Source organism: Pimephales promelas, chromosome 19 (assembly GCF_988280905.1).
Source record: "Pimephales promelas chromosome 19, fPimPro1.hap1.1, whole genome shotgun sequence".
NCBI lineage: Eukaryota > Metazoa > Chordata > Actinopteri > Cypriniformes > Leuciscidae > Pimephales > Pimephales promelas.
Window position 1 is genome coordinate 22,165,004 of NC_142787.1, and position 26,352 is coordinate 22,191,355.

The following is a 26,352-nucleotide window of genomic DNA, read 5'->3' on the forward strand; positions in this document are numbered from 1 at the left end:
CTAGACCCTTCCAGAGCTGAGATATCGAAACTCAAAATTTCGACCGGAAAAAAAACGACAGTGTTACCCCTTACGTTTTTTTGCGTTTTCGGGCGAAAAATCAAGTTTCTCCAATCTTCTCAAAACTCTGGATTATGATAGAGGGCCGCGAGACTTTGGCCTGAGCGCAAAAATGGAGGCTCTAGACCCTTCCAGAGCTGAGATATCGAAACTCAAAATTTCGACCCGAAAAAAAACGACAGTGTTACCCCTTACGTTTTTTTGCGTTTTCGGGCGAAAAATCAAGTTTCTCCAATCTTCTCAAAACTCTGGATTATGATAGAGGGCCGCGAGACTTTGGCCTGAGCGCAAAAATGGAGGCTCTAGACCCTTCCAGAGCTGAGATATCGAAACTTAAAATTTCGACCCGAAAAAAAAACGACAGTGTTACCCCTTACGTTTTTTTGCGTTTTCGGGCGAAAAATCAAGTTTCTCCAATCTTCTCAAAACTCTGGAATATGATAGAGGGCCGCGAGACTTTGGCCTGAGCGCAAAAATGGAGGCTCTAGACCCTTCCAGAGCTGAGATATCGAAACTCAAAATTTCGACCCGAAAAAAAAACGACAGTGTTACCCCTTACGTTTTTTTGCGTTTTCGGGCGAAAAATCAAGTTTCTCCAATCTTCTCAAAACTCTGGATTATGATAGAGGGCCGCGAGACTTTGGCCTGAGCGCAAAAATGGAGGCTCTAGACCCTTCCAGAGCTGAGATATCGAAACTCAAAATTTCGACCCGAAAAAAAAACGACAGTGTTACCCCTTACGTTTTTTTGCGTTTTCGGGCGAAAAATCAAGTTTCTCCAATCTTCTCAAAACTCTGGATTATGATAGAGGGCCGCGAGACTTTGGCCTGAGCGCAAAAATGGAGGCTCTAGACCCTTCCAGAGCTGAGATATCGAAACTCAAAATTTCGACCGGAAAAAAAAACGACAGTGTTACCCCTTACGTTTTTTTGCGTTTTCGGGCGAAAAATCAAGTTTCTCCAATCTTCTCAAAACTCTGGATTATGATAGAGGGCCGCGAGACTTTGGCCTGAGCGCAAAAATGGAGGCTCTAGACCCTTCCAGAGCTGAGATATCGAAACTCAAAATTTCGACTGGAAAAAAAACGACAGTGTTACCCCTTACGTTTTTTTGCGTTTTCGGGCGAAAAATCAAGTTTCTCCAATCTTCTCAAAACTCTGGATTATGATAGAGGGCCGCGAGACTTTGGCCTGAGCGCAAAAATGGAGGCTCTAGACCCTTCCAGAGCTGAGATATCGAAACTCAAAATTTCGACCCGAAAAAAAAACGACAGTGTTACCCCTTACGTTTTTTTGCGTTTTCGGGCGAAAAATCAAGTTTCTCCAATCTTCTCAAAACTCTGGATTATGATAGAGGGCCGCGAGACTTTGCCCTGAGCGCAAAAATGGAGGCTCTAGACCCTTCCAGAGCTGAAATATCGAAACTCAAAATTTCGACCCGAAAAAAAAACGACAGTGTTACCCCTTACGTTTTTTTGCGTTTTCGGGCGAAAAATCAAGTTTCTCCAATCTTCTCAAAACTCTGGATTATGATAGAGGGCCGCGAGACTTTGACCTGAGCGCAAAAATGGAGGCTCTAGACCCTTCCAGAGCTGAGATATCGAAACTCAAAATTTCGACCCGAAAAAAAACGACAGTGTTACCCCTTACGTTTTTTTGCGTTTTCGGGCGAAAAATCAAGTTTCTCCAATCTTCTCAAAACTCTGGATTATGATAGAGGGCCGCGAGACTTTGGCCTGAGCGCAAAAATGGAGGCTCTAGACCCTTCCAGAGCTGAGATATCGAAACTCAAAATTTCGACCCGAAAAAAAAAACGACAGTGTTACCCCTTACGTTTTTTTGCGTTTTCGGGCGAAAAATCAAGTTTCTCCAATCTTCTCAAAACTCTGGATTATGATAGAGGGCCGCGAGACTTTGCCCTGAGCGCAAAAATGGAGGCTCTAGACCCTTCCAGAGCTGAGATATCGAAACTCAAAATTTCGACCCGAAAAAAAAACGACAGTGTTACCCCTTACGTTTTTTTGCGTTTTCGGGCGAAAAATCAAGTTTCTCCAATCTTCTCAAAACTCTGGATTATGATAGAGGGCCGCGAGACTTTGGCCTGAGCGCAAAAATGGAGGCTCTAGACCCTTCCAGAGCTGAGATATCGAAACTCAAAATTTCGACCCGAAAAAAAAACGACAGTGTTACCCCTTACGTTTTTTTGCGTTTTCGGGCGAAAAATCAAGTTTCTCCAATCTTCTCAAAACTCTGGATTATGATAGAGGGCTGCGAGACTTTGGCCTGAGCGCAAAAATGGAGGCTCTAGACCCTTCCAGAGCTGAGATATCGAAACTCAAAATTTCGACCGGAAAAAAAAACGACAGTGTTACCCCTTACGTTTTTTTGCGTTTTCGGGCGAAAAATCAAGTTTCTCCAATCTTCTCAAAACTCTGGATTATGATAGAGGGCCGCGAGACTTTGGCCTGAGCGCAAAAATGGAGGCTCTAGACCCTTCCAGAGCTGAGATATCGAAACTCAAAATTTCGACCCGAAAAAAAAACGACAGTGTTACCCCTTACGTTTTTTTGCGTTTTCGGGCGAAAAATCAAGTTTCTCCAATCTTCTCAAAACTCTGGATTATGATAGAGGGCCGCGAGACTTTGGCCTGAGCGCAAAAATGGAGGCTCTAGACCCTTCCAGAGCTGAGATATCGAAACTTAAAATTTCGACCCGAAAAAAAAACGACAGTGTTACCCCTTACGTTTTTTTGCGTTTTCGGGGGAAAAATCAAGTTTCTCCAATCTTCTCAAAACTCTGGATTATGATAGAGGGCCGCGAGACTTTGGCCTGAGCGCAAAAATGGAGGCTCTAGACCCTTCCAGAGCTGAGATATCGAAACTCAAAATTTCGACCCGAAAAAAAAACGACAGTGTTACCCCTTACGTTTTTTTGCGTTTTCGGGCGAAAAATCAAGTTTCTCCAATCTTCTCAAAACTCTGGATTATGATAGAGGGCCGCGAGACTTTGGCCTGAGCGCAAAAATGGAGGCTCTAGACCCTTCCAGAGCTGAGATATCGAAACTCAAAATTTCGACCCGAAAAAAAAACGACAGTGTTACCCCTTACGTTTTTTTGCGTTTTCGGGCGAAAAATCAAGTTTCTCCAATCTTCTCAAAACTCTGGATTATGATAGAGGGCCGCGAGACTTTGGCCTGAGCGCAAAAATGGAGGCTCTAGACCCTTCCAGAGCTGAGATATCGAAACTCAAAATTTCGACCCGAAAAAAAAACGACAGTGTTACCCCTTACGTTTTTTTGCGTTTTCGGGCGAAAAATCAAGTTTCTCCAATCTTCTCAAAACTCTGGATTATGATAGAGGGCCGCGAGACTTTGGCCTGAGCGCAAAAATGGAGGCTCTAGACCCTTCCAGAGCTGAGATATCGAAACTCAAAATTTCGACTGGAAAAAAAACGACAGTGTTACCCCTTACGTTTTTTTGCGTTTTCGGGCGAAAAATCAAGTTTCTCCAATCTTCTCAAAACTCTGGATTATGATAGAGGGCCGCGAGACTTTGGCCTGAGCGCAAAAATGTAGGCTCTAGACCCTTCCAGAGCTGAGATATCGAAACTCAAAATTTCGACCCGAAAAAAAAACGACAGTGTTACCCCTTACGTTTTTTTGCGTTTTCGGGCGAAAAATCAAGTTTCTCCAATCTTCTCAAAACTCTGGATTATGATAGAGGGCCGCGAGACTTTGCCCTGAGCGCAAAAATGGAGGCTCTAGACCCTTCCAGAGCTGAAATATCGAAACTCAAAATTTCGACCCGAAAAAAAAACGACAGTGTTACCCCTTACGTTTTTTTGCGTTTTCGGGCGAAAAATCAAGTTTCTCCAATCTTCTCAAAACTCTGGATTATGATAGAGGGCCGCGAGACTTTGGCCTGAGCGCAAAAATGGAGGCTCTAGACCCTTCCAGAGCTGAGATATCGAAACTCAAAATTTCGACCCGAAAAAAAAACGACAGTGTTAGCCCTTACGTTTTTTTGCGTTTTCGGGCGAAAAATCAAGTTTCTCCAATCTTCTCAAAACTCTGGATTATGATAGAGGGCCGCGAGACTTTGACCTGAGCGCAAAAATGGAGGCTCTAGACCCTTCCAGAGCTGAGATATCGAAACTCAAAATTTCGACCCGAAAAAAAAACTACAGTGTTACCCCTTACGTTTTTTTGCGTTTTCGGCGAAAAATCAAGTTTCTCCAATCTTCTCAAAACTCTGGATTATGATAGAGGGCCGCGAGACTTTGGCCTGAGCGCAAAAATGGAGGCTCTAGACCCTTCCAGAGCTGAGATATCGAAACTCAAAATTTCGACCCGAAAAAAAAACGACAGTGTTACCCCTTACGTTTTTTTGCGTTTTCGGGCGAAAAATCAAGTTTCTCCAATCTTCTCAAAACTCTGGATTATGATAGAGGGCTGCGAGACTTTGACCTGAGCGCAAAAATGGAGGCTCTAGACCCTTCCAGAGCTGAGATATCGAAACTCAAAATTTCGACCCGAAAAAAAAACGACAGTGTTGCCCCTTACGTTTTTTTGCGTTTTCGGGCGAAAAATCAAGTTTCTCCAATCTTCTCAAAACTCTGGATTATGATAGAGGGCCGCGAGACTTTGGCCTGAGCGCAAAAATGGAGGCTCTAGACCCTTCCAGAGCTGAGATATCGAAACTCAAAATTTCGACCCGAAAAAAAAACGACAGTGTTACCCCTTACGTTTTTTTGCGTTTTCGGGCGAAAAATCAAGTTTCTCCAATCTTCTCAAAACTCTGGATTATGATAGAGGGCCGCGAGACTTTGACCTGAGCGCAAAAATGGAGGCTCTAGACCCTTCCAGAGCTGAGATATCGAAACTCAAAATTTCGACCCGAAAAAAAACGACAGTGTTACCCCTTACGTTTTTTTGCGTTTTCGGGCGAAAAATCAAGTTTCTCCAATCTTCTCAAAACTCTGGATTATGATAGAGGGCCGCGAGACTTTGGCCTGAGCGCAAAAATGGAGGCTCTAGACCCTTCCAGAGCTGAGATATCGAAACTCAAAATTTCGACCCGAAAAAAAAACGACAGTGTTACCCCTTACGTTTTTTTGCGTTTTCGGGCGAAAAATCAAGTTTCTCCAATCTTCTCAAAACTCTGGATTATGATAGAGGGCCGCGAGACTTTGGCCTGAGCGCAAAAATGGAGGCTCTAGACCCTTCCAGAGCTGAGATATCGAAACTCAAAATTTCGACCCGAAAAAAAAACGACAGTGTTAGCCCTTACGTTTTTTTGCGTTTTCGGGCGAAAAATCAAGTTTCTCCAATCTTCTCAAAACTCTGGATTATGATAGAGGGCCGCGAGACTTTGACCTGAGCGCAAAAATGGAGGCTCTAGACCCTTCCAGAGCTGAGATATCGAAACTCAAAATTTCGACCCGAAAAAAAAACTACAGTGTTACCCCTTACGTTTTTTTGCGTTTTCGGCGAAAAATCAAGTTTCTCCAATCTTCTCAAAACTCTGGATTATGATAGAGGGCCGCGAGACTTTGGCCTGAGCGCAAAAATGGAGGCTCTAGACCCTTCCAGAGCTGAGATATCGAAACTCAAAATTTCGACCCGAAAAAAAAACGACAGTGTTACCCCTTACGTTTTTTTGCGTTTTCGGGCGAAAAATCAAGTTTCTCCAATCTTCTCAAAACTCTGGATTATGATAGAGGGCCGCGAGACTTTGACCTGAGCGCAAAAATGGAGGCTCTAGACCCTTCCAGAGCTGAGATATCGAAACTCAAAATTTCGACCCGAAAAAAAACGACAGTGTTACCCCTTACGTTTTTTTGCGTTTTCGGGCGAAAAATCAAGTTTCTCCAATCTTCTCAAAACTCTGGATTATGATAGAGGGCCGCGAGACTTTGGCCTGAGCGCAAAAATGGAGGCTCTAGACCCTTCCAGAGCTGAGATATCGAAACTCAAAATTTCGACCCGAAAAAAAAAACGACAGTGTTACCCCTTACGTTTTTTTGCGTTTTCGGGCGAAAAATCAAGTTTCTCCAATCTTCTCAAAACTCTGGATTATGATAGAGGGCCGCGAGACTTTGCCCTGAGCGCAAAAATGGAGGCTCTAGACCCTTCCAGAGCTGAGATATCGAAACTCAAAATTTCGACCCGAAAAAAAAAGGACAGTGTTACCCCTTACGTTTTTTTGCGTTTTCGGGCGAAAAATCAAGTTTCTCAAATCCTCTCAAAACTCTGGATTATGATAGAGGGCCGCGAGACTTTGCCCTGAGCGCAAAAATGGAGGCTCTAGACCCTTCCAGAGCTGAGATATCGAAACTCAAAATTTCGACCGGAAAAAAAAACGACAGTGTTACCCCTTACGTTTTTTTGCGTTTTCGGGCGAAAAATCAAGTTTCTCCAATCTTCTCAAAACTCTGGATTATGATAGAGGGCCGCGAGACTTTGCCCTGAGCGCAAAAATGGAGGCTCTAGACCCTTCCAGAGCTGAGATATCGAAACTCAAAATTTCGACCCGAAAAAAAAACGACAGTGTTACCCCTTACGTTTTTTTGCGTTTTCGGGCGAAAAATCAAGTTTCTCCAATCTTCTCAAAACTCTGGATTATGATAGAGGGCCGCGAGACTTTGGCCTGAGCGCAAAAATGGAGGCTCTAGACCCTTCCAGAGCTGAGATATCGAAACTCAAAATTTCGACCCGAAAAAAAAAACGACAGTGTTACCCCTTACGTTTTTTTGCGTTTTCGGGCGAAAAATCAAGTTTCTCCAATCTTCTCAAAACTCTGGATTATGATAGAGGGCCGCGAGACTTTGCCCTGAACGCAAAAATGGAGGCTCTAGACCCTTCCAGAGCTGAGATATCGAAACTCAAAATTTCGACCCGAAAAAAAAACGACAGTGTTACCCCTTACGTTTTTTTGCGTTTTCGGGCGAAAAATCAAGTTTCTCCAATCTTCTCAAAACTCTGGATTATGATAGAGGGCCGCGAGACTTTGGCCTGAGCGCAAAAATGGAGGCTCTAGACCCTTCCAGAGCTGAGATATCGAAACTCAAAATTTCGACCCGAAAAAAAACGACAGTGTTACCCCTTACGTTTTTTTGCGTTTTCGGGCGAAAAATCAAGTTTCTCCAATCTTCTCAAAACTCTGGATTATGATAGAGGCCCGCGAGACTTTGGCCTGAGCGCAAAAATGGAGGCTCTAGACCCTTCCAGAGCTGAGATATCGAAACTCAAAATTTCGACCCGAAAAAAAAAACGACAGTGTTACCCCTTACGTTTTTTTGCGTTTTCGGGCGAAAAATCAAGTTTCTCCAATCTTCTCAAAACTCTGGATTATGATAGAGGGCCGCGAGACTTTGGCCTGAGCGCAAAAATGGAGGCTCTAGACCCTTCCAGAGCTGAGATATCGAAACTCAAAATTTCGACCCGAAAAAAAAACGACAGTGTTACCCCTTACGTTTTTTTGCGTTTTCGGGCGAAAAATCAAGTTTCTCCAATCTTCTCAAAACTCTGGATTATGATAGAGGGCCGCGAGACTTTGCCCTGAGCGCAAAAATGGAGGCTCTAGACCCTTCCAGAGCTGAGATATCGAAACTCAAAATTTCGACCGGAAAAAAAACAACAGTGTTACCCCTTACGTTTTTTTGCGTTTTCGGGCGAAAAATCAAGTTTCTCCAATCTTCTCAAAACTCTGGATTATGATAGAGGGCCGCGAGACTTTGGCCTGAGCGCAAAAATGGAGGCTCTAGACCCTTCCAGAGCTGAGATATCGAAACTCAAAATTTCGACCCGAAAAAAAAACGACAGTGTTACCCCTTACGTTTTTTTGCGTTTTCGGGCGAAAAATCAAGTTTCTCCAATCTTCTCAAAACTCTGGATTATGATAGAGGGCTGCGAGACTTTGGCCTGAGCGCAAAAATGGAGGCTCTAGACCCTTCCAGAGCTGAGATATCGAAACTCAAAATTTCGACCGGAAAAAAAACGACAGTGTTACCCCTTACGTTTTTTTGCGTTTTCGGGCGAAAAATCAAGTTTCTCCAATCTTCTCAAAACTCTGGATTATGATAGAGGGCCGCGAGACTTTGGCCTGAGCGCAAAAATGGAGGCTCTAGACCCTTCCAGAGCTGAGATATCGAAACTCAAAATTTCGACCCGAAAAAAAAACGACAGTGTTACCCCTTACGTTTTTTTGCGTTTTCGGGCGAAAAATCAAGTTTCTCCAATCTTCTCAAAACTCTGGATTATGATAGAGGGCCGCGAGACTTTGGCCTGAGCGCAAAAATGGAGGCTCTAGACCCTTCCAGAGCTGAGATATCGAAACTTAAAATTTCGACCCGAAAAAAAAACGACAGTGTTACCCCTTACGTTTTTTTGCGTTTTCGGGCGAAAAATCAAGTTTCTCCAATCTTCTCAAAACTCTGGAATATGATAGAGGGCCGCGAGACTTTGGCCTGAGCGCAAAAATGGAGGCTCTAGACCCTTCCAGAGCTGAGATATCGAAACTCAAAATTTCGACCCGAAAAAAAAACGACAGTGTTACCCCTTACGTTTTTTTGCGTTTTCGGGCGAAAAATCAAGTTTCTCCAATCTTCTCAAAACTCTGGATTATGATAGAGGGCCGCGAGACTTTGGCCTGAGCGCAAAAATGGAGGCTCTAGACCCTTCCAGAGCTGAGATATCGAAACTCAAAATTTCGACCCGAAAAAAAAACGACAGTGTTACCCCTTACGTTTTTTTGCGTTTTCGGGCGAAAAATCAAGTTTCTCCAATCTTCTCAAAACTCTGGATTATGATAGAGGGCCGCGAGACTTTGGCCTGAGCGCAAAAATGGAGGCTCTAGACCCTTCCAGAGCTGAGATATCGAAACTCAAAATTTCGACCCGAAAAAAAAACGACAGTGTTACCCCTTACGTTTTTTTGCGTTTTCGGGCGAAAAATCAAGTTTCTCCAATCTTCTCAAAACTCTGGATTATGATAGAGGGCCGCGAGACTTTGGCCTGAGCGCAAAAATGGAGGCTCTAGACCCTTCCAGAGCTGAGATATCGAAACTCAAAATTTCGACTGGAAAAAAAACGACAGTGTTACCCCTTACGTTTTTTTGCGTTTTCGGGCGAAAAATCAAGTTTCTCCAATCTTCTCAAAACTCTGGATTATGATAGAGGGCCGCGAGACTTTGGCCTGAGCGCAAAAATGGAGGCTCTAGACCCTTCCAGAGCTGAGATATCGAAACTCAAAATTTCGACCCGAAAAAAAAACGACAGTGTTACCACTTACGTTTTTTTGCGTTTTCGGGCGAAAAATCAAGTTTCTCCAATCTTCTCAAAACTCTGGATTATGATAGAGGGCCGCGAGACTTTGCCCTGAGCGCAAAAATGGAGGCTCTAGACCCTTCCAGAGCTGAAATATCGAAACTCAAAATTTCGACCCGAAAAAAAAACGACAGTGTTACCCCTTACGTTTTTTTGCGTTTTCGGGCGAAAAATCAAGTTTCTCCAATCTTCTCAAAACTCTGGATTATGATAGAGGGCCGCGAGACTTTGACCTGAGCGCAAAAATGGAGGCTCTAGACCCTTCCAGAGCTGAGATATCGAAACTCAAAATTTCGACCCGAAAAAAAACGACAGTGTTACCCCTTACGTTTTTTTGCGTTTTCGGGCGAAAAATCAAGTTTCTCCAATCTTCTCAAAACTCTGGATTATGATAGAGGGCCGCGAGACTTTGGCCTGAGCGCAAAAATGGAGGCTCTAGACCCTTCCAGAGCTGAGATATCGAAACTCAAAATTTCGACCCGAAAAAAAAAACGACAGTGTTACCCCTTACGTTTTTTTGCGTTTTCGGGCGAAAAATCAAGTTTCTCCAATCTTCTCAAAACTCTGGATTATGATAGAGGGCCGCGAGACTTTGCCCTGAGCGCAAAAATGGAGGCTCTAGACCCTTCCAGAGCTGAGATATCGAAACTCAAAATTTCGACCCGAAAAAAAAACGACAGTGTTACCCCTTACGTTTTTTTGCGTTTTCGGGCGAAAAATCAAGTTTCTCCAATCCTCTCAAAACTCTGGATTATGATAGAGGGCCGCGAGACTTTGCCCTGAGCGCAAAAATGGAGGCTCTAGACCCTTCCAGAGCTGAGATATCGAAACTCAAAATTTCGACCGGAAAAAAAAACGACAGTGTTACCCCTTACGTTTTTTTGCGTTTTCGGGCGAAAAATCAAGTTTCTCCAATCTTCTCAAAACTCTGGATTATGATAGAGGGCCGCGAGACTTTGGCCTGAGCGCAAAAATGGAGGCTCTAGACCCTTCCAGAGCTGAGATATCGAAACTCAAAATTTCGACCCGAAAAAAAAACGACAGTGTTACCCCTTACGTTTTTTTGCGTTTTCGGGCGAAAAATCAAGTTTCTCCAATCTTCTCAAAACTCTGGATTATGATAGAGGGCTGCGAGACTTTGGCCTGAGCGCAAAAATGGAGGCTCTAGACCCTTCCAGAGCTGAGATATCGAAACTCAAAATTTCGACCGGAAAAAAAAATGACAGTGTTACCCCTTACGTTTTTTTGCGTTTTCGGGCGAAAAATCAAGTTTCTCCAATCTTCTCAAAACTCTGGATTATGATAGAGGGCCGCGAGACTTTGGCCTGAGCGCAAAAATGGAGGCTCTAGACCCTTCCAGAGCTGAGATATCGAAACTCAAAATTTCGACCCGAAAAAAAAACGACAGTGTTACCCCTTACGTTTTTTTGCGTTTTCGGGCGAAAAATCAAGTTTCTCCAATCTTCTCAAAACTCTGGATTATGATAGAGGGCCGCGAGACTTTGGCCTGAGCGCAAAAATGGAGGCTCTAGACCCTTCCAGAGCTGAGATATCGAAACTCAAAATTTCGACTGGAAAAAAAACGACAGTGTTACCCCTTACGTTTTTTTGCGTTTTCGGGCGAAAAATCAAGTTTCTCCAATCTTCTCAAAACTCTGGATTATGATAGAGGGCCGCGAGACTTTGGCCTGAGCGCAAAAATGGAGGCTCTAGACCCTTCCAGAGCTGAGATATCGAAACTCAAAATTTCGACCCGAAAAAAAAACGACAGTGTTACCCCTTACGTTTTTTTGCGTTTTCGGGCGAAATATCAAGTTTCTCCAATCTTCTCAAAACTCTGGATTATGATAGAGGGCCGCGAGACTTTGCCCTGAGCGCAAAAATGGAGGCTCTAGACCCTTCCAGAGCTGAAATATCGAAACTCAAAATTTCGACCCGAAAAAAAACCGACAGTGTTACCCCTTACGTTTTTTTGCGTTTTCGGGCGAAAAATCAAGTTTCTCCAATCTTCTCAAAACTCTGGATTATGATAGAGGGCCGCGAGACTTTGGCCTGAGCGCAAAAATGGAGGCTCTAGACCCTTCCAGAGCTGAGATATCGAAACTCAAAATTTCGACCCGAAAAAAAAACGACAGTGTTAGCCCTTACGTTTTTTTGCGTTTTCGGGCGAAAAATCAAGTTTCTCCAATCTTCTCAAAACTCTGGATTATGATAGAGGGCCGCGAGACTTTGACCTGAGCGCAAAAATGGAGGCTCTAGACCCTTCCAGAGCTGAGATATCGAAACTCAAAATTTCGACCCGAAAAAAAAACTACAGTGTTACCCCTTACGTTTTTTTGCGTTTTCGGCGAAAAATCAAGTTTCTCCAATCTTCTCAAAACTCTGGATTATGATAGAGGGCCGCGAGACTTTGGCCTGAGCGCAAAAATGGAGGCTCTAGACCCTTCCAGAGCTGAGATATCGAAACTCAAAATTTCGACCCGAAAAAAAAACGACAGTGTTACCCCTTACGTTTTTTTGCGTTTTCGGGCGAAAAATCAAGTTTCTCCAATCTTCTCAAAACTCTGGATTATGATAGAGGGCCGCGAGACTTTGACCTGAGCGCAAAAATGGAGGCTCTAGACCCTTCCAGAGCTGAGATATCGAAACTCAAAATTTCGACCCGAAAAAAAACGACAGTGTTACCCCTTACGTTTTTTTGCGTTTTCGGGCGAAAAATCAAGTTTCTCCAATCTTCTCAAAACTCTGGATTATGATAGAGGGCCGCGAGACTTTGGCCTGAGCGCAAAAATGGAGGCTCTAGACCCTTCCAGAGCTGAGATATCGAAACTCAAAATTTCGACCCGAAAAAAAAAAACGACAGTGTTACCCCTTACGTTTTTTTGCGTTTTCGGGCGAAAAATCAAGTTTCTCCAATCTTCTCAAAACTCTGGATTATGATAGAGGGCCGCGAGACTTTGCCCTGAGCGCAAAAATGGAGGCTCTAGACCCTTCCAGAGCTGAGATATCGAAACTCAAAATTTCGACCCGAAAAAAAAACGACAGTGTTACCCCTTACGTTTTTTTGCGTTTTCGGGCGAAAAATCAAGTTTCTCCAATCTTCTCAAAACTCTGGATTATGATAGAGGGCCGCGAGACTTTGGCCTGAGCGCAAAAATGGAGGCTCTAGACCCTTCCAGAGCTGAGATATCGAAACTCAAAATTTCGACCCGAAAAAAAAAAAAGACAGTGTTACCCCTTACGTTTTTTTGCGTTTTCGGGCGAAAAATCAAGTTTCTCCAATCTTCTCAAAACTCTGGATTATGATAGAGGGCCGCGAGACTTTGGCCTGAGCGCAAAAATCGAGGCTCTAGACTCTTCCAGAGCTGAGATATCGAAACTCAAAATTTCGACCCGAAAAAAAAAACGACAGTGTTACCCCTTACGTTTTTTTGCGTTTTCGGGCGAAAAATCAACTTTCTCCAATCTTCTCAAAACTCTGGATTATGATAGAGAGCCGCGAGACTTTGGCCTGAGCGCAAAAATGGAGGCTCTAGACCCTTCCAGAGCTGAGATATCGAAACTCAAAATTTCGACCCGAAAAAAAAACGACAGTGTTACTCCTTACGTTTTTTGCGTTTTCGGGCGAAAAATCAAGTTTCTCCAATCTTCTCAAAACTCTGCATTATGATAGAGGACCGCGAGACTTTGGCCTGAGCGCAAAAATGGAGGCTCTAGACCCTTCCAGAGCTGAGATATCGAAACTCAAAATTTCGACCCGAAAAAAAAACGACAGTGTTACCCCTTACGTTTTTTTGCGTTTTCGGGCGAAAAATCAAGTTTCTCCAATCTTCTCAAAACTCTGGATTATGATAGAGGGCCGCGAGACTTTGACCTGAGCGCAAAAATGGAGGCTCTAGACCCTTCCAGAGCTGAGATATCGAAACTCAAAATTTCGACCCGAAAAAAAAACGACAGTGTTACCCCTTACGTTTTTTTGCGTTTTCGGGCGAAAAATCAAGTTTCTCCAATCTTCTCAAAACTCTGGATTATGATAGAGGGCCGCGAGACTTTGGCCTGAGCGCAAAAATGGAGGCTCTAGACCCTTCCAGAGCTGAGATATCGAAACTCAAAATTTCGACCCGAAAAAAAAACGACAGTGTTACCCCTTACGTTTTTTTGCGTTTTCGGGCGAAAAATCAAGTTTCTCCAATCTTCTCAAAACTCTGGATTATGATAGAGGGCCGCGAGACTTTGACCTGAGCGCAAAAATGGAGGCTCTAGACCCTTCCAGAGCTGAGATATCGAAACTCAAAATTTCGACCCGAAAAAAAAACGACAGTGTTACCCCTTACGTTTTTTTGCGTTTTCGGGCGAAAAATCAAGTTTCTCCAATCTTCTCAAAACTCTGGATTATGATAGAGGGCCGCGAGACTTTGCCCTGAGCGCAAAAATGGAGGCTCTAGACCCTTCCAGAGCTGAGATATCGAAACTCAAAATTTCGACCCGAAAAAAAACCGACAGTGTTACCCCTTACGTTTTTTTGCGTTTTCGGGCGAAAAATCAAGTTTCTCCAATCCTCTCAAAACTCTGGATTATGATAGAGGGCCGCGAGACTTTGCCCTGAGCGCAAAAATGGAGGCTCTAGACCCTTCCAGAGCTGAGATATCGAAACTCAAAATTTCGACCCGAAAAAAAAACGACAGTGTTACCCCTTACGTTTTTTTGCGTTTTCGGGCGAAAAATCAAGTTTCTCCAATCTTCTCAAAACTCTGGATTATGATAGAGGGCTGCGAGACTTTGGCCTGAGCGCAAAAATGGAGGCTCTAGACCCTTCCAGAGCTGAGATATCGAAACTCAAAATTTCGACCCGAAAAAAAAACGACAGTGTTACCCCTTACGTTTTTTTGCGTTTTCGGGCGAAAAATCAAGTTTCTCCAATCTTCTCAAAACTCTGGATTATGATAGAGGGCCGCGAGACTTTGGCCTGAGCGCAAAAATGGAGGCTCTAGACCCTTCCAGAGCTGAGATATCGAAACTCAAAATTTCGACCCGAAAAAAAAACGACAGTGTTACCCCTTACGTTTTTTTGCGTTTTCGGGCGAAAAATCAAGTTTCTCCAATCTTCTCAAAACTCTGGATTATGATAGAGGGCTGCGAGACTTTGACCTGAGCGCAAAAATGGAGGCTCTAGACCCTTCCAGAGCTGAGATATCGAAACTCAAAATTTCGACCCGAAAAAAAAACGACAGTGTTACCCCTTACGTTTTTTTGCGTTTTCGGGCGAAATATCAAGTTTCTCCAATCTTCTCAAAACTCTGGATTATGATAGAGGGCCGCGAGACTTTGGCCTGAGCGCAAAATTGGAGGCTCTAGACCCTTCCAGAGCTGAGATATCGAAACTCAAAATTTCGACCCGAAAAAAAAACGACAGTGTTACCCCTTACGTTTTTTTGCGTTTTCGGGCGAAAAATCAAGTTTCTCCAATCTTCTCAAAACTCTGGATTATGATAGAGGGCCGCGAGACTTTGGCCTGAGCGCAAAAATGGAGGCTCTAGACCCTTCCAGAGCTGAGATATCGAAACTCAAAATTTCGACCTGAAAAAAAAACGACAGTGTTACCCCTTACGTTTTTTTGCGTTTTCGGGCGAAAAATCAAGTTTCTCCAATCTTCTCAAAACTCTGGATTATGATAGAGGGCCGCGAGACTTTGGCCTGAGCGCAAAAATGGAGGCTCTAGACCCTTCCAGAGCTGAGATATCGAAACTCAAAATTTCGACCCGAAAAAAAAACGACAGTGTTACCCCTTACGTTTTTTTGCGTTTTCGGGCGAAAAATCAAGTTTCTCCAATCTTCTCAAAACTCTGGATTATGATAGAGGGCCGCGAGACTTTGCCCTGAGCGCAAAATTGGAGGCTCTAGACCCTTCCAGAGCTGAGATATCGAAACTAAAAATTTCGACCGTAAAAAAAAAACGACAGTGTTACCCCTTACGTTTTTTTGCGTTTTCGGGCGAAAAATCAAGTTTCTCCAATCTTCTCAAAACTCTGGATTATGATAGAGGGCCGCGAGACTTTGCCCTGAGCGCAAAAATGGAGGCTCTAGACCCTTCCAGAGCTGAGATATTGAAACTCAAAATTTCGACCCGAAAAAAAACGACAGTGTTACCCCTTACGTTTTTTTGCGTTTTCGGGCGAAAAATCAACTTTCTCCAATCTTCTCAAAACTCTGGATTATGATAGAGAGCCGCGAGACTTTGCCCTGAGCGCAAAAATGGAGGCTCTAGACCCTTCCAGAGCTGAGATATCGAAACTCAAAATTTCGACCCGAAAAAAAAACGACAGTGTTACCCCTTACGTTTTTTTTGCGTTTTCGGGCGAAAAATCAAGTTTCTCCAATCTTCTCAAAACTCTGGATTATGATAGAGGGCCGCGAGACTTTGCCCTGAGCGCAAAAGTGGAGGCTCTAGACCCTTCCAGAGCTGAAATATCGAAACTCAAAATTTCGACCCGAAAAAAAACACGACAGTGTTACCCCTTACGTTTTTTTGCGTTTTCGGGCGAAAAATCAAGTTTCTCCAATCTTCTCAAAACTCTGGATTATGATAGAGGGCCGCGAGACTTTGACCTGAGCGCAAAAATGGAGGCTCTAGACCCTTCCAGAGCTGAGATATCGAAACTCAAAATTTCGACCCGAAAAAAAAACGACAGTGTTACCCCTTACGTTTTTTTGCGTTTTCGGGCGAAAAATCAAGTTTCTCCAATCTTCTCAAAACTCTGGAATATGATAGAGGGCCGCGAGACTTTGGCCTGAGCGCAAAAATGGAGGCTCTAGACCCTTCCAGAGCTGAGATATCGAAACTCAAAATTTCGACCCGAAAAAAAAACGACAGTGTTACCCCTTACGTTTTTTTGCGTTTTCGGGCGAAAAATCAAGTTTCTCCAATCTTCTCAAAACTCTGGATTATGATAGAGGGCCGCGAAACTTTGACCTGAGCGCAAAAATGGAGGCTCTAGACCCTTCCAGAGCTGAGATATCGAAACTCAAAATTTCGACCCGAAAAAAAAAACGACAGTGTTACCCCTTACGTTTTTTTGCGTTTTCGGGCGAAAAATCAAGTTTCTCCAATCTTCTCAAAACTCTGGATTATGATAGAGGGCCGCGAGACTTTGCCCTGAGCGCAAAAATGGAGGCTCTAGACCCTTCCAGAGCTGAGATATCGAAACTCAAAATTTCGACCCGAAAAAAAAATGACAGTGTTACCCCTTACGTTTTTTTGCGTTTTCGGGCGAAAAATCAAGTTTCTCCAATCCTCTCAAAACTCTGGATTATGATAGAGGGCCGCGAGACTTTGCCCTGAGCGCAAAAATGGAGGCTCTAGACCCTTCCAGAGCTGAGATATCGAAACTCAAAATTTCGACCCGAAAAAAAAACGACAGTGTTACCCCTTACGTTTTTTTGCGTTTTCGGGCGAAAAATCAAGTTTCTCCAATCTTCTCAAAACTCTGGATTATGATAGAGGGCCGCGAGACTTTGGCCTGAGCGCAAAAATGGAGGCTCTAGACCCTTCCAGAGCTGAGATATCGAAACTCAAAATTTCGACCCGAAAAAAAAACGACAGTGTTACCCCTTACGTTTTTTTGCGTTTTCGGGCGAAAAATCAAGTTTCTCCAATCTTCTCAAAACTCTGGATTATGATAGAGGGCCGCGAGACTTTGGCCTGAGCGCAAAAATGGAGGCTCTAGACCCTTCCAGAGCTGAGATATCGAAACTCAAAATTTCGACCCGAAAAAAAAACGACAGTGTTACCCCTTACGTTTTTTTGCGTTTTCGGGCGAAAAATCAAGTTTCTCCAATCTTCTCAAAACTCTGGATTATGATAGAGGGCTGCGAGACTTTGACCTGAGCGCAAAAATGGAGGCTCTAGACCCTTCCAGAGCTGAGATATCGAAACTAAAAATTTCGACCGGAAAAAAAAAACGACAGTGTTACCCCTTACATTTTTGCGTTTTCGGGCAAAAAATCAAGTTTCTCCAATCTTCTCAAAACTCTGGATTATGATAGAGGGCCGTGAGACTTTGCCCTGAGCGCAAAAATGGAGGCTCTAGACCCTTCCAGAGCTGAGATATCGAAACTCAAAATTTCGACCCGAAAAAAAAACGACAGTGTTACCCCTTACGTTTTTTTGCGTTTTCGGGCGAAAAATCAAGTTTCTCCAATCTTCTCAAAACTCTGGATTATGATAGAGGGCCGCGAGACTTTGCCCTGAGCGCAACAATGGAGGCTCTAGACCCTTCCAGAGCTGAGATATCGAAACTCAAAATTTCGACCCGAAAAAAAAAAAAGACAGTGTTACCCCTTACGTTTTTTTGCGTTTTCGGGCGAAAAATCAAGTTTCTCCAATCTTCTCAAAACTCTGGATTATGATAGAGGGCCGCGAGACTTTGGCCTGAGCGCAAAAATCGAGGCTCTAGACTCTTCCAGAGCTGAGATATCGAAACTCAAAATTTCGACCCGAAAAAAAAAACGACAGTGTTACCCCTTACGTTTTTTTGCGTTTTCGGGCGAAAAATCAACTTTCTCCAATCTTCTCAAAACTCTGGATTATGATAGAGAGCCGCGAGACTTTGGCCTGAGCGCAAAAATGGAGGCTCTAGACCCTTCCAGAGCTGAGATATCGAAACTCAAAATTTCGACCCGAAAAAAAAACGACAGTGTTACTCCTTACGTTTTTTGCGTTTTCGGGCGAAAAATCAAGTTTCTCCAATCTTCTCAAAACTCTGCATTATGATAGAGGACCGCGAGACTTTGGCCTGAGCGCAAAAATGGAGGCTCTAGACCCTTCCAGAGCTGAGATATCGAAACTCAAAATTTCGACCCGAAAAAAAAACGACAGTGTTACCCCTTACGTTTTTTTGCGTTTTCGGGCGAAAAATCAAGTTTCTCCAATCTTCTCAAAACTCTGGATTATGATAGAGGGCCGCGAGACTTTGACCTGAGCGCAAAAATGGAGGCTCTAGACCCTTCCAGAGCTGAGATATCGAAACTCAAAATTTCGACCCGAAAAAAAAACGACAGTGTTACCCCTTACGTTTTTTTGCGTTTTCGGGCGAAAAATCAAGTTTCTCCAATCTTCTCAAAACTCTGGATTATGATAGAGGGCCGCGAGACTTTGGCCTGAGCGCAAAAATGGAGGCTCTAGACCCTTCCAGAGCTGAGATATCGAAACTCAAAATTTCGACCCGAAAAAAAAACGACAGTGTTACCCCTTACGTTTTTTTGCGTTTTCGGGCGAAAAATCAAGTTTCTCCAATCTTCTCAAAACTCTGGATTATGATAGAGGGCCGCGAGACTTTGACCTGAGCGCAAAAATGGAGGCTCTAGACCCTTCCAGAGCTGAGATATCGAAACTCAAAATTTCGACCCGAAAAAAAAACGACAGTGTTACCCCTTACGTTTTTTTGCGTTTTCGGGCGAAAAATCAAGTTTCTCCAATCTTCTCAAAACTCTGGATTATGATAGAGGGCCGCGAGACTTTGCCCTGAGCGCAAAAATGGAGGCTCTAGACCCTTCCAGAGCTGAGATATCGAAACTCAAAATTTCGACCCGAAAAAAAAACGACAGTGTTACCCCTTACGTTTTTTTGCGTTTTCGGGCGAAAAATCAAGTTTCTCCAATCTTCTCAAAACTCTGGATTATGATAGAGGGCTGCGAGACTTTGGCCTGAGCGCAAAAATGGAGGCTCTAGACCCTTCCAGAGCTGAGATATCGAAACTCAAAATTTCGACCCGAAAAAAAAACGACAGTGTTACCCCTTACGTTTTTTTGCGTTTTCGGGCGAAAAATCAAGTTTCTCCAATCTTCTCAAAACTCTGGATTATGATAGAGGGCCGCGAGACTTTGGCCTGAGCGCAAAAATGGAGGCTCTAGACCCTTCCAGAGCTGAGATATCGAAACTCAAAATTTCGACCCGAAAAAAAAACGACAGTGTTACCCCTTACGTTTTTTTGCGTTTTCGGGCGAAAAATCAAGTTTCTCCAATCTTCTCAAAACTCTGGATTATGATAGAGGGCTGCGAGACTTTGACCTGAGCGCAAAAATGGAGGCTCTAGACCCTTCCAGAGCTGAGATATCGAAACTCAAAATTTCGACCCGAAAAAAAAACGACAGTGTTACCCCTTACGTTTTTTTGCGTTTTCGGGCGAAATATCAAGTTTCTCCAATCTTCTCAAAACTCTGGATTATGATAGAGGGCCGCGAGACTTTGGCCTGAGCGCAAAATTGGAGGCTCTAGACCCTTCCAGAGCTGAGATATCGAAACTCAAAATTTCGACCCGAAAAAAAAACGACAGTGTTACCCCTTACGTTTTTTTGCGTTTTCGGGCGAAAAATCAAGTTTCTCCAATCTTCTCAAAACTCTGGATTATGATAGAGGGCCGCGAGACTTTGGCCTGAGCGCAAAAATGGAGGCTCTAGACCCTTCCAGAGCTGAGATATCGAAACTCAAAATTTCGACCTGAAAAAAAAACGACAGTGTTACCCCTTACGTTTTTTTGCGTTTTCGGGCGAAAAATCAAGTTTCTCCAATCTTCTCAAAACTCTGGATTATGATAGAGGGCCGCGAGACTTTGGCCTGAGCGCAAAAATGGAGGCTCTAGACCCTTCCAGAGCTGAGATATCGAAACTCAAAATTTCGACCCGAAAAAAAAACGACAGTGTTACCCCTTACGTTTTTTTGCGTTTTCGGGCGAAAAATCAAGTTTCTCCAATCTTCTCAAAACTCTGGATTATGATAGAGGGCCGCGAGACTTTGCCCTGAGCGCAAAATTGGAGGCTCTAGACCCTTCCAGAGCTGAGATATCGAAACTAAAAATTTCGACCGTAAAAAAAAAACGACAGTGTTACCCCTTACGTTTTTTTGCGTTTTCGGGCGAAAAATCAAGTTTCTCCAATCTTCTCAAAACTCTGGATTATGATAGAGGGCCGCGAGACTTTGCCCTGAGCGCAAAAATGGAGGCTCTAGACCCTTCCAGAGCTGAGATATTGAAACTCAAAATTTCGACCCGAAAAAAAACGACAGTGTTACCCCTTACGTTTTTTTGCGTTTTCGGGCGAAAAATCAACTTTCTCCAATCTTCTCAAAACTCTGGATTATGATAGAGAGCCGCGAGACTTTGCCCTGAGCGCAAAAATGGAGGCTCTAGACCCTTCCAGAGCTGAGATATCGAAACTCAAAATTTCGACCCGAAAAAAAAACGACAGTGTTACCCCTTACGTTTTTTTTGCGTTTTCGGGCGAAAAATCAAGTTTCTCCAATCTTCTCAAAACTCTGGATTATGATAGAGGGCCGCGAGACTTTGCCCTGAGCGCAAAAGTGGAGGCTCTAGACCCTTCCAGAGCTGAAATATCGAAACTCAAAATTTCGACCCGAAAAAAAACACGACAGTGTTACCCCTTACGTTTTTTTGCGTTTTCGGGCGAAAAATCAAGTTTCTCCAATCTTCTCAAAACTCTGGATTATGATAGAGGGCCGCGAGACTTTGACCTGAGCGCAAAAATGGAGGCTCTAGACCCTTCCAGAGCTGAGATATCGAAACTCAAAATTTCGACCCGAAAAAAAAACGACAGTGTTACCCCTTACGTTTTTTTGCGTTTTCGGGCGAAAAATCAAGTTTCTCCAATCTTCTCAAAACTCTGGAATATGATAGAGGGCCGCGAGACTTTGGCCTGAGCGCAAAAATGGAGGCTCTAGACCCTTCCAGAGCTGAGATATCGAAACTCAAAATTTCGACCCGAAAAAAAAACGACAGTGTTACCCCTTACGTTTTTTTGCGTTTTCGGGCGAAAAATCAAGTTTCTCCAATCTTCTCAAAACTCTGGATTATGATAGAGGGCCGCGAAACTTTGACCTGAGCGCAAAAATGGAGGCTCTAGACCCTTCCAGAGCTGAGATATCGAAACTCAAAATTTCGACCCGAAAAAAAAAACGACAGTGTTACCCCTTACGTTTTTTTGCGTTTTCGGGCGAAAAATCAAGTTTCTCCAATCTTCTCAAAACTCTGGATTATGATAGAGGGCCGCGAGACTTTGCCCTGAGCGCAAAAATGGAGGCTCTAGACCCTTCCAGAGCTGAGATATCGAAACTCAAAATTTCGACCCGAAAAAAAAATGACAGTGTTACCCCTTACGTTTTTTTGCGTTTTCGGGCGAAAAATCAAGTTTCTCCAATCCTCTCAAAACTCTGGATTATGATAGAGGGCCGCGAGACTTTGCCCTGAGCGCAAAAATGGAGGCTCTAGACCCTTCCAGAGCTGAGATATCGAAACTCAAAATTTCGACCCGAAAAAAAAACGACAGTGTTACCCCTTACGTTTTTTTGCGTTTTCGGGCGAAAAATCAAGTTTCTCCAATCTTCTCAAAACTCTGGATTATGATAGAGGGCCGCGAGACTTTGGCCTGAGCGCAAAAATGGAGGCTCTAGACCCTTCCAGAGCTGAGATATCGAAACTCAAAATTTCGACCCGAAAAAAAAACGACAGTGTTACCCCTTACGTTTTTTTGCGTTTTCGGGCGAAAAATCAAGTTTCTCCAATCTTCTCAAAACTCTGGATTATGATAGAGGGCCGCGAGACTTTGGCCTGAGCGCAAAAATGGAGGCTCTAGACCCTTCCAGAGCTGAGATATCGAAACTCAAAATTTCGACCCGAAAAAAAAACGACAGTGTTACCCCTTACGTTTTTTTGCGTTTTCGGGCGAAAAATCAAGTTTCTCCAATCTTCTCAAAACTCTGGATTATGATAGAGGGCTGCGAGACTTTGACCTGAGCGCAAAAATGGAGGCTCTAGACCCTTCCAGAGCTGAGATATCGAAACTAAAAATTTCGACCGGAAAAAAAAAACGACAGTGTTACCCCTTACATTTTTGCGTTTTCGGGCAAAAAATCAAGTTTCTCCAATCTTCTCAAAACTCTGGATTATGATAGAGGGCCGTGAGACTTTGCCCTGAGCGCAAAAATGGAGGCTCTAGACCCTTCCAGAGCTGAGATATCGAAACTCAAAATTTCGACCCGAAAAAAAAACGACAGTGTTACCCCTTACGTTTTTTTGCGTTTTCGGGCGAAAAATCAAGTTTCTCCAATCTTCTCAAAACTCTGGATTATGATAGAGGGCCGCGAGACTTTGCCCTGAGCGCAACAATGGAGGCTCTAGACCCTTCCAGAGCTGAGATATCGAAACTCAAAATTTCGACCCGAAAAAAAAAAAAGACAGTGTTACCCCTTACGTTTTTTTGCGTTTTCGGGCGAAAAATCAAGTTTCTCCAATCTTCTCAAAACTCTGGATTATGATAGAGGGCCGCGAGACTTTGGCCTGAGCGCAAAAATCGAGGCTCTAGACTCTTCCAGAGCTGAGATATCGAAACTCAAAATTTCGACCCGAAAAAAAAAACGACAGTGTTACCCCTTACGTTTTTTTGCGTTTTCGGGCGAAAAATCAACTTTCTCCAATCTTCTCAAAACTCTGGATTATGATAGAGAGCCGCGAGACTTTGGCCTGAGCGCAAAAATGGAGGCTCTAGACCCTTCCAGAGCTGAGATATCGAAACTCAAAATTTCGACCCGAAAAAAAAACGACAGTGTTACCCCTTACGTTTTTTTGCGTTTTCGGGCGAAAAATCAAGTTTCTCCAATCTTCTCAAAACTCTGGATTATGATAGAGGGCCGCGAGACTTTGCCCTGAGCGCAAAAATGGAGGCTCTAGACCCTTCCAGAGCTGAAATATCGAAACTCAAAATTTCGACCCGAAAAAAAAACGACAGTGTTACCCCTTACGTTTTTTTGCGTTTTCGGGCGAAAAATCAAGTTTCTCCAATCTTCTCAAAACTCTGGATTATGATAGAGGGCCGCGAGACTTTGCCCTGAGCGAAAAAATGGAGGCTCTAGACCCTTCCAGAGCTGAGATATCGAAACTCAAAATTTCGACCCGGAAAAAAAACGACAGTGTTACCCCTTACGTTTTTTTGCGTTTTCGGGCGAAAAATCAAGTTTCTCCAATCTTCTCAAAACTCTGGATTATGATAGAGGGCCGCGAGACTTTGACCTGAGCGCAAAAATGGAGGCTCTAGACCCTTCCAGAGCTGAGATATCGAAACTCAAAATTTCGACCCGAAAAAAAAACGACAGTGTTACCCCTTACGTTTTTTTGCGTTTTCGGGCGAAAAATCAAGTTTCTCCAATCTTCTCAAAACTCTGGATTATGATAGAGGGCCGCGAGACTTTGGCCTGAGCGCAAAAATGGAGGCTCTAGACCCTTCCAGAGCTGAGATATCGAAACTCAAAATTTCGACCGGAAAAAAAAATGACAGTGTTACCCCTTACGTTTTTTTGCGTTTTCGGGCGAAAAATCAAGTTTCTCCAATCTTCTCAAAACTCTGGATTATGATAGAGGGCCGCGAGACTTTGCCCTGAGCGCAAAAATGGAGGCTCTAGACCCTTCCAGAGCTGAGATATTGAAACTCAAAATTTCGACCCGAAAAAAAACGACAGTGTTACCCCTTACGTTTTTTTGCGTTTTCGGGCGAAAAATCAAGTTTCTCCAATCTTCTCAAAACTCTGGATTATGATAGAGGGCCGCGAGACTTTGCCCTGAGCGCAAAAATGGAGGCTCTAGACCCTTCCAGAGCTGAGATATCGAAACTCAAAATTTCGACCCGAAAAAAAAAAAAAGACAGTGTTACCCCTTACGTTTTTTTGCGTTTTCGGGCGAAAAATCAAGTTTCTCCAATCTTCTCAAAACTCTGGATTATGATAGAGGGCCGCGAGACTTTGGCCTGAGCGCAAAAATCGAGGCTCTAGACTCTTCCAGAGCTGAGATATCGAAACTCAAAATTTCGACCCGAAAAAAAAAACGACAGTGTTACCCCTTACGTTTTTTTGCGTTTTCGGGCGAAAAATCAACTTTCTCCAATCTTCTCAAAACTCTGGATTATGATAGAGAGCCGCGAGACTTTGGCCTGAGCGCAAAAATGGAGGCTCTAGACCCTTCCAGAGCTGAGATATCGAAACTCAAAATTTCGACCCGAAAAAAAAAAAAGACAGTGTTACCCCTTACGTTTTTTTGCGTTTTCGGGCGAAAAATCAAGTTTCTCCAATCTTCTCAAAACTCTGGATTATGATAGAGGGCCGCGAGACTTTGGCCTGAGCGCAAAAATCGAGGCTCTAGACTCTTCCAGAGCTGAGATATCGAAACTCAAAATTTCGACCCGAAAAAAAAAACGACAGTGTTACCCCTTACGTTTTTTTGCGTTTTCGGGCGAAAAATCAACTTTCTCCAATCTTCTCAAAACTCTGGATTATGATAGAGAGCCGCGAGACTTTGGCCTGAGCGCAAAAATGGAGGCTCTAGACCCTTCCAGAGCTGAGATATCGAAACTCAAAATTTCGACCCGAAAAAAAAACGACAGTGTTACTCCTTACGTTTTTTTGCGTTTTCGGGCGAAAAATCAAGTTTCTCCAATCTTCTCAAAACTCTGGATTATGATAGAGGACCGCGAGACTTTGGCCTGAGCGCAAAAATGGAGGCTCTAGACCCTTCCAGAGCTGAGATATCGAAACTCAAAATTTCGACCCGAAAAAAAAACGACAGTGTTACCCCTTACGTTTTTTTGCGTTTTCGGGCGAAAAATCAAGTTTCTCCAATCTCCTCAAAACTCTGGATTATGATAGAGGGCCGCGAGACTTTGACCTGAGCGCAAAAATGGAGGCTCTAGACCCTTCCAGAGCTGAGATATCGAAACTCAAAATTTCGACCCGAAAAAAAAACGACAGTGTTACCCCTTACGTTTTTTTGCGTTTTCGGGCGAAAAATCAAGTTTCTCCAATCTTCTCAAAACTCTGGATTATGATAGAGGGCCGCGAGACTTTGGCCTGAGCGCAAAAATGGAGGCTCTAGACCCTTCCAGAGCTGAGATATCGAAACTCAAAATTTCGACCCGAAAAAAAAACGACAGTGTTACCCCTTACGTTTTTTTGCGTTTTCGGGCGAAAAATCAAGTTTCTCCAATCTTCTCAAAACTCTGGATTATGATAGAGGGCCGCGAGACTTTGACCTGAGCGCAAAAATGGAGGCTCTAGACCCTTCCAGAGCTGAGATATCGAAACTCAAAATTTCGACCCGAAAAAAAAACGACAGTGTTACCCCTTACGTTTTTTTGCGTTTTCGGGCGAAAAATCAAGTTTCTCCAATCTTCTCAAAACTCTGGATTATGATAGAGGGCCGCGAGACTTTGCCCTGAGCGCAAAAATGGAGGCTCTAGACCCTTCCAGAGCTGAGATATCGAAACTCAAAATTTCGACCCGAAAAAAAACCGACAGTGTTACCCCTTACGTTTTTTTGCGTTTTCGGGCGAAAAATCAAGTTTCTCCAATCCTCTCAAAACTCTGGATTATGATAGAGGGCCGCGAGACTTTGCCCTGAGCGCAAAAATGGAGGCTCTAGACCCTTCCAGAGCTGAGATATCGAAACTCAAAATTTCGACCCGAAAAAAAAACGACAGTGTTACCCCTTACGTTTTTTTTGCGTTTTCGGGCGAAAAATCAAGTTTCTCCAATCTTCTCAAAACTCTGGATTATGATAGAGGGCCGCGAGACTTTGGCCTGAGCGCAAAAATGGAGGCTCTAGACCCTTCCAGAGCTGAGATATCGAAACTCAAAATTTCGACCCGAAAAAAAAACGACAGTGTTACCCCTTACGTTTTTTTGCGTTTTCGGGCGAAAAATCAAGTTTCTCCAATCTTCTCAAAACTCTGGATTATGATAGAGGGCCGCGAGACTTTGGCCTGAGCGCAAAAATGGAGGCTCTAGACCCTTCCAGAGCTGAGATATCGAAACTAAAAATTTCGACCGGAAAAAAAAAACGACAGTGTTACCCCTTACTTTTTGCGTTTTCGGGCGAAAAATCAAGTTTCTCCAATCTTCTCAAAACTCTGGATTATG